The 8,598-nt window shown below is 49.1% G+C and overlaps 1 protein-coding gene across 1 annotated transcript in view; it reads right to left on the reverse strand.

Moving 5' to 3' along the window:
* The window catches only part of LOC119463724 (uncharacterized), a 38,953-nt gene extending 31,225 nt beyond the window's left edge, over window positions 1-7,728 (reverse strand). The window contains exon 1 of the mRNA XM_049656692.1: window positions 7,546-7,728. The gene's annotated coding sequence lies outside the window, so the exon portion shown is untranslated. The remainder of the gene's footprint in view (window positions 1-7,545) is intronic.
* Window positions 7,729-8,598: the final 870 nt, after the last annotated feature.

Below are 8,598 nucleotides of genomic sequence, written 5' to 3' on the forward strand. Positions count from 1 at the left end.
AGGAGTACCGCGAAAGCAATTTTTCAGTCCAACACGCCGAGTCGGAGTCCATAGAAGAACAAGGGCACCCGGAGTATAGATAACGTCGCGATGACGGGAGTCGTAGCGGTGCTTCTGGTGGCCTTGCGATGTAATAAGGCGACGGCGAGCAATTTGGCGTGCCTCATCAGCTCGGGAAATGGCATCACGAGCGTACTCAGTTGGCAAATGGACGGCATCGGGGATGATAGTGTCAAAAGGTAACGTTGGGTTGCGGCCAAACATAAGATAAAAGGGTGAGAAACCAGCAGTATCATGACGGGAGGAATTGTAAGCGAATGTAACGAAGGGCAACGCAACATCCCAGTCTTGATGGTCAGATGAGACATACATAGAAAGCATGTTAGTAAGCGTCCGGTTGAAGCGCTCAGTCAAGCCGTTAGTTTGCGGGTGGTAAGCCGTCGTAAACTTGTGTTTTGTCACGCAGGAGCGAAGCAGGTCATGAATAACTCTGGAGAGAAAGTAACGGCCACGGTCAGTGAGGAGTTGACTAGGGGCTCCGTGATGTAAGATGAGATGATATCGTGTAGTAGGAAATCAGCAACGTGCGTAGCACAGCAGGTAGGGAGAGCGCCTGTAATTGCGTAGCGGGTAGAATGGTCCATAGCAACGGCAATCCATTTGTTTCCAGAAGTAGAGGTCGGGAAAGAACTGAGGAGGTCAAGGGCAACTCGGAAGAAGGGGTCAGCTGGGGCGTCAAGGGGCTGAAGGAAGCCAGCAGGAGGCTTAGGTGGTTTTTTTCGGCGTTGGCAGGGTTCACAAGCAGCTACGTAGCGACGAACGGAGCGGTAAAGACCGGGCCAAAAGAAGCGACGCCGATTGCGATCGTAGGTCCGGGAGAATCCAAGGTGACCAGCGGTCGGGGCGTCATGTAGCTCGCCGAGAACGCTCAAGCGTAGATGCGTAGGAACGGCGAGCAACAGTTCGCGTCCGTCCGGGTGGACGTTGTAGCGATATAACGTGTCATCTTTAAGCGCGAAGAGGCGAAGGGAAGGATCGGGCGCTGCGGAATCCAGCTTCTGAATAAGCTCACTTAAAATGGGATCACGGCGCTGTTCATCACGGATGTGGCTTAAAGCGGAGAGCGAGAGTACACATGCAGGCATGTCATCGGAGGCTTCAGGCGGATCCACGGGATTGCGGGACAAACAGTCAGCATCCCGGTGCAATCGGCCAGATTTATAAGCAACAGAGTAAGTGTATTCTTGGAGCCGGAGTGCCCAGCGACCAAGACGCCCAGTGGGATCCTTAAGCGACGAAAGCCAGCAAAGTGCGTGGTGATCGGTAGTCACAGTGAAATGCTGGCCATGTAAATAGGGGCGCAATTTGCCCACCGCCCAAACGAGAGCAAGACACTCCCGTTCTGTAATAGAGTAGTTCTGTTCGGCTAAGGAAAGGAGACGGCTGGCATAGGCGACAACACGGGCATGCCCATTCTGATGCTGGACTAAAACAGCGCCGATTCCGTAGCCGCTGGCATCGGTGCGGAGTTCTGTTGGAGCGGAGCTGTCGAAATGAGCCAGGACAAGTGGTGTAGTGAGCGACGTGATGAGGGTAGAGAAGACGGCAGCCTGTGCAGCACCCCAAAAAAACGAGACGCCTTTCTTCAGTAAGTTTGTGAGAGGGCGTGCGATTTCCGCGAAATTCCTCACAACACGACGGAAGTCGGAGCACACTCCCAGAAAGCTTCGAACTTCCTTTGTGCAAGTCGGAACGGGGAACTGCTGCACAGCTCGAACTTTGTCAGGGTCGGGGCGAACATCGGTTGAGTCGACGAGATGACCGAGCACGATAAGTTGCTGACGTCCGAAGTGGCACTTAGATGAATAAAGTTGCAGGCCGGCATTGCGAAAACCAGAAAGGATAGAAGAAAGGTGGTTGAGATGCGTTTCAATGTTCGGTGAAAATAAAATGACGTCATCAAGATAACACAGGAAAATGGACCATTTAAAACCGTGTAAAAGGGCGTACATCATGCGTTCGAAGGTGGCCGGGGCGTTGCATAAGCCGAAAGGCATGACTTTAAACTGATAAAGGCCGTCAGGGGTAACAAAAGCGGTCTTCTCACGGTCCATGTGATCAACGGCTATCTGCCAGTACCCTGACCGAAGGTCGATTGAAGAAAAATACTTGGCGCCGTGAAGGCAATCCAGGGCGTCGTCTATGCGTGGGAGTGGGTACACGTCTTTTTTGGTGATCTTGTTGAGATGCCGGTAGTCCACGCAAAATCGCCAACTGTCATCTTTCTTTTATTGCGATAGCGATTATATGGACACTTCAACCGGATTTCTGCCGTCGCCGTCGTCGTCGCCGTCACCGTGAGGTTCCCTATAGATAAAATCTTCGCCGCGCGCCGTATGCCCGAGCGGAAGCGTGCGGGGACGCGCGCTATCACGGAGAGCGAACGCACTCAATCACCCACGCGCAAGCAAGGAAGCGGGAAGCCAGCGCCGGAGGGAGCGCGCGGGGGGGGGGGGGGGGGCGCACTTCTACTCTGCCAACAACCGCGCTTATCTCCACACGGCTCTGACCTTTCTGCGCCGTGCATTCGCCGCTCAGTTCCCGTTGAAGCGATAGACCGCACGTACCTTCGCCCGCTGCGGCGGATGGGCTCGCTACCAGCGTTTTGACAGTCGTTGTCTGCAGTCAATCAGTGTGATCTATTCATGTTTGTTTGTGCACGCTCACACCACGCTTGTTCATTCAGTTAGTAATAGTCGGGCCACATTTTCCAACGCACGCTACACATGCAATGCTGCCCGGATCGGCAGTGCAGCACTACAGGTGTGTCCCTTCGCACGCGCTGCCCACGGGAAGCGCTTCTCATCAACACCACTGTTTCACACGCGCCTTCTCGTGGTCATCGAGTCTCTCTTCATGTCGGTCTACTTACGCCGCAGCACACCTGCTTACTTAATCAGCTCATGTTTACTACAATTCATATTGCTACCAAAGCCGCTCACCTTACTTCGTATGACATTGCTGTGTTGCTATCTCATTCATTGATTCGCTCTTAGGGCGAAACTGTGACATTTTTTAACAAGAAACACAGGAGAAGCCGAAGGGCTGCAGGACGGCTCGATTATATCTTTGGCAAGCATCTTGTCGACCTCCTTGTCGACCATTCGAAAAAAATTTAATTGTATCACGCTTGCCGAGAAGCTGCTGGAGCTAGGACTCCACAACACTATCGATGAGCTAATAGAAGCTCACACAGTGGCTCAAATAATGAGATTGTCGTCCTCTAAGCCAGGGATCAAAATTTTAGAAGAAGCGGGTATCCAACCCAGACATGAACCGGGGACCAAAATTAGCCTGACCCAGCCAGCCAGAGCTCGCATCATGGTTGACCCCGTACCGCGAAACATCCACCCAGTGCATAACGAGGGTAGAAGATACGCGAGAGCCAAGTCGATCCTTAAAAAGATCAATCAGCACAAACTAGGGGCCCTCTTTGTTGATGCTGCCAGATATGACAGTGGGGATAAGTTCGCTGTCTCGGTTGTAGACGCGGAGGGCAACCTGCTTAATGCAGCTTCTGTCTATACTAAGTTTGCACATGTGGCGGAGGAAGCGGCGATCACTCTGGCTTTTCACAGCGCAAAAGTTCCCCTTATCATCTTCTCGGACTCACGCACAGCAGTTAGATCCTTCTCGGCCACACTAGTGTCTGAACAGGCGAACAATATTGTGAACAAAGCACTTCAAAGAACTCGGGAGAGCAGCGAAGGAGGATACCACATCTCGTGGTTCCCAGCCCATACAGATGCCTCAGTTAACCCGCTCGGATGTAATCCTAACGAGCAGGCCCACCGGATAGCGCGCGATTTCACGTACCGTGCTGTCAAGGGTAGCCAGGCTCGGAACGAGGTCAACATCCACAAAGATCCATTATGCACCTTCCACGAAATTGTTTCCCATTATCGTCTCGGCAGGAGGAAATTTCCACCCCACCACCCCAAATTGAACAAACCTCAGGCTAGCACACTCAGACTTCTGCAAACCCGTTCGTATCTCACCTCCCGGTCCCTTAACAGGATAGACCCTGACCATTCACAGTCGTGCTCCAAATGTGGTCATGACTCATGCTCTTTTGATCACATACTCTGGTTGTGCCCAGCCCTTAACGCCTCTCCACCCATCGCGAAAGAGCAATGGGAGGAATCCCTCAAGACCAGCAATCCTCAAATTCAACACCAGTCTGTCCAGAGGGCCCACGACATCGCGACTGGATTTGGTCTCCCGGTCCCATCGTGGGCGGAGCCACGGACTTAATCTGAGGGAGCCTTCGGCTCGCCTAGATCTTAGTTCCTCAGGACTCAAATAAAGTTCTTGTCATGTCATGTCATGTCATGTATCACGCTCTGTGAGACTAGCTTTAAGTAAGGTATCTGCAAGTGAGGAACATGAAATGGCACATCATGACTTACCCGCGGCGGAGGCTGTTCAGCTAAGGCGATGCGCTGCTGGGCACGAGATCGCGGGGTCGAATCCCGGCCGCGGCGGCCGCAATTCTAAGGATGCGAAATGCAAAAACACCCGTGTGCTTGCGTTGTAGCACACGTTGAAGAACCCCAGGTGGTCCAAATTTATCCGTAGCCCTCCACTACGGCCCGTCTCATAATCAGAACTGGTTTTGCCACGTAAAACTCCCGAAGAAGAAAAAGAAAACATCTTTTTTAGAGAAGCGTAGCTCACTTAGTCGGCAGACACACCCCGCAACCGCAAGCCAAGGCTGCGACGTAAAGCTGCATGCGGCCGCCACCACCGACCACGGAATTTGAACCTGAGGAGGTCCAATGCTCTCGAGCGAAAGCACGTGCCTCTTAAAAATGTGGTTGATCCCTCTTATATAGGAATCGGTATAGAACACGAAAGTGAAACGTGTCTTCACAGGAGTAGTGTAATGTTTATTGCACATTGATATATAATGTCTATTGGTGTTTTGTGGCTAATGCGCCCTTAGGCGTTGATGCACCCACGCTGACGCCTGGTGGCACGTCTCCTCCATCACGACTACCAACGTCGATGACCATGAGCAACCGTCGTGCATATGGAAGCTGCACTACGCTGCACACGCTAGCACAACGCGAAAGACGAAGCACGTAACTGACACACTAATACAACGCGCAAGACAAAGCACGTAACTGAATCGTCACCGAGTCAAATCAGCGCGTACAGCGCGTCGTAATTGCAGCCTCCGCGATCAACTTCAGAAACATTTTCAGAGCTAATTGCGGAGGCCACGCTCCGCTGTGCTGAGTACGGTGAACGCCACCTAGTAGTGCTTCTGCGAGAACGCGTTGGTAGTGCTTCTTGATGCCAGCCTCCCTTCGAATGCTGGCATCGAGGCGTCGTAGTGCTGAGACCACCGAAGCGTTCACTGTCGGTGCGCGTTAGTGTCATAATGCAGTACTTCTCTTTTCTGCTCGTAGGCGGCGGCACCGCCCCGAGCAAGAGCGCGGGTACACGGAGGAGTGTTAGATATATAAGGCGCGTCTGTGTAGCTCTTGCAAATGCGTTTGTGGCGCAATGGGTTAAACGCTCGGCGATCTATCGTCGCGGACCGAGAGGTCGTGGATTCGATTTCCAAATTTTGCATGTTTGTGGAACTTTTTCTTCTGGTTTCTTTCTTTGTATTATGTTCTATGACGTATTTCCGTGACGGAAACACGTCAGTGAAGTCTTGGTGGACCCCGGCATAAAACACTTTCGTGTTAAAAACTGGTTAGCGTTGTCGCGACGGGAGTAAGCCTCCGATTGAGACCAAATGCTCCTCCACTTATTAATATGGGAGAAACAGCAAGAAATTCGCCACAGACATTTAGGACTACTTACGTGTGGGAATGCGAAAGCATTATAGCATTTGTAGACCTCGGAACGTCATGAACCCGCTCACTTTATACACTCATGGCGTGGCGCCACCTCCTTTCTATTGGCTGCGCCGTCACATGCCCAATGACGCACGCACTAGTCCATACCTTTACTCAGCCACAGCCGCAGAGCCACCGTGGCGTTAGGGAAGCGTGCCGGTCTCGCATCCCGGAGACCCGGGTCTGATTTCCACCCAGACCAAAATGTACAAAATTTTCTTTTCAATTCCATTGATTTACTTTGTTTACAGAAACCTCCCTGAAGTATCTGACGTCAATACGAGCACTTTCTTATGTGTTTGTACTCCCTGCGCCGTTAGCCATTTTCGGGACCATCTTTCAGTCAGACCGACGGATTCTCTACTAATGGGGTATATAAAGCTTTCGCGTTAAAATAGCTTGTGTATTTAATGAGTGAGGCGTTTGAACACGTATATTGTTTCAAGTAGCCGAGTGACGCAGAAACTGTTGTGTCACGTCGTAATTTAGCCGCAAACACAGCGCATTACCCGCACATCTTGCAGCATAATACGGGTAGAGTTCATACATATCTACTGACTCAATATACGTAAGTGTAGAGCCGTGCATACAGCTATTCGAGAGGACAGCGGCAGCCATAGTAAGCAATGTCCGGGAGTGTACGCCCGTAAAGCTTCGCTTTCAACTATATGACAGCATACATGCTAACATCTCTAAACTAGACGGCACCATAAAAACGAAGCGCACCGTGTTTAGCACATAGTCCGGCGGCCTCGGAATTTCGCCATTCCACTATGCTGTGATACCACGTACGAGCTTTCGAGCTTTGGCTGTGGGTGACAAAATTGCAGGCTGTGCTCAGGTTGTTGACAGACTGATAACATCTCAGTTGACAAAGTATTATGTTAAAGCATCTAACCAGTTTCTTTTCCCGCTAATTAAGCTCCTCTATCAATCCAAATCCCCTTCCCCCAAGCAGAGGAGCAACACACACTTTACTAACCCCTTGATATACCCTCTCTCTTCTCCCTAACCTTTACCAGAATAAGCAGATTTTGATTACCTAGCCACGAAGCATTTTTACATAGTATCTTGTAAGTTTGAATTGTTATATTACTGCATTGGTTTAAAGAGCCAGGTATTCGCGCATTAGAATAATCAATGTATTGTGATATGAAGTACGTTGTATTAGGGGGGAAATTTGCTGCTTGGCTTGAGTTACTGGTGCGTATAATGAAAAATGTTATGTGGAAACCGTCAAGCAAGGTTCTGATGAATATATTGGGGAAATCAAAACGGAGTATACATGTACGGCCTCAGTTTACTAGTTCTGTCTTGTAACTGTACACAGAATACCTCAAACAAACACATTGCTGAAAATTAGATACAGCTTTGATTATTCAATGCTTTGAATAGCGCCCTACAGCAAGGATAGTAAGAGAAAGACCGAACGCTCAGGTTCTACCGTAATCGTCGTAGGCTTTTACACAAATCATTATCTTTACTACGGAATCTAAATCGGTCAAATTGCCACGATGGTGCACTTGACTTTATTATTGAGTATTGTTGAAGCAAGTAACTCCGGCAGCATCACGACAAAAAGACGAGACTGTAAAAACTGTAACACAAAGGGAAAGCCAAATTAAGAACTTACCCTCCCTTGCATTTCCTGCAACCACATATGGCAAAAAGACCAATACAGCAATTAGAAAAAGCTGACGCATGGTGCACAACTTTTCAGGCATCAAGTCTAATAAAGCAGGGGTATATATTGGGCCTTCTGAGCACATTTGAGGATATTTCAGGTAGCTTGAATTCGTGAATGTAAATATGCTGTTGATAAAAATGCAGGTGGCAATGACGCACAAAATGCCTTATTGAAATATTTCCAGATGGCAGTTCTTAAAAGCAGAAGAATAGATCAAATGACGCACGACGTTTAGCGCGTTTAAAGAAGTTCGTTATATTACCTTAGAGGTAACCTATACGATGGAGACGATCAAATTCTTCTCAAATGTCACTTTTATTGCCAATATGCAAAGGTATAGCAAATGTTAACCTCACTTTCTATGAAATTTTAATAGGTGCACCGATTATATTTATTTGTTGAATGGCAGTGAGGGTCCTTTAATGAAACACTTTTGTTTCTTTTTTTAATGATCACCCAAACTAATTCACACCGTAAAGAGTGCTAAAGCAACGAGAGGAAAGACAGGAAGGTCAATCAGACGAGCTTCTAGTCCAGATGTTCAGATGAAAGTCCAGATAGCGAAATACATTATATTTGTCTAAATAGGCCTAATTAATCAAGAAACACAGAAAGAATTCATACTGCTTGCCGTACAATGTCACTAACGTATCGCTGATCTACGTATAATGTTTCGTTAAATTATCTAAAAAAATATGGTGGTTTGACTTGCCAACACCACGATTTGATTATGAGAGACGCCGTAGTGGGCGACCGCGGATTATTTCTGACCACCTGGGGTTCTTTAACCTGCCCCTAACGCACGGGACACGAGCGTTTTTTTTCCATTTCAACCCCATCTACATGCGGCCGCCGCGGCCGGGATTTGACCCCGCGACCTCGTGCTTAGTAGCGAAACACCGTAGCCGTTAAGCCAGCGTGGCAGGTGTAATATCTATGTGCTAACTCTCGTGCGAACGCACCTTTTCATCTTGCCAGCAAATGCGGATATTTGAAATA

Source organism: Dermacentor silvarum, chromosome 9 (genome assembly GCF_013339745.2).
Source record: "Dermacentor silvarum isolate Dsil-2018 chromosome 9, BIME_Dsil_1.4, whole genome shotgun sequence".
Lineage (NCBI taxonomy): Eukaryota > Metazoa > Arthropoda > Arachnida > Ixodida > Ixodidae > Dermacentor > Dermacentor silvarum.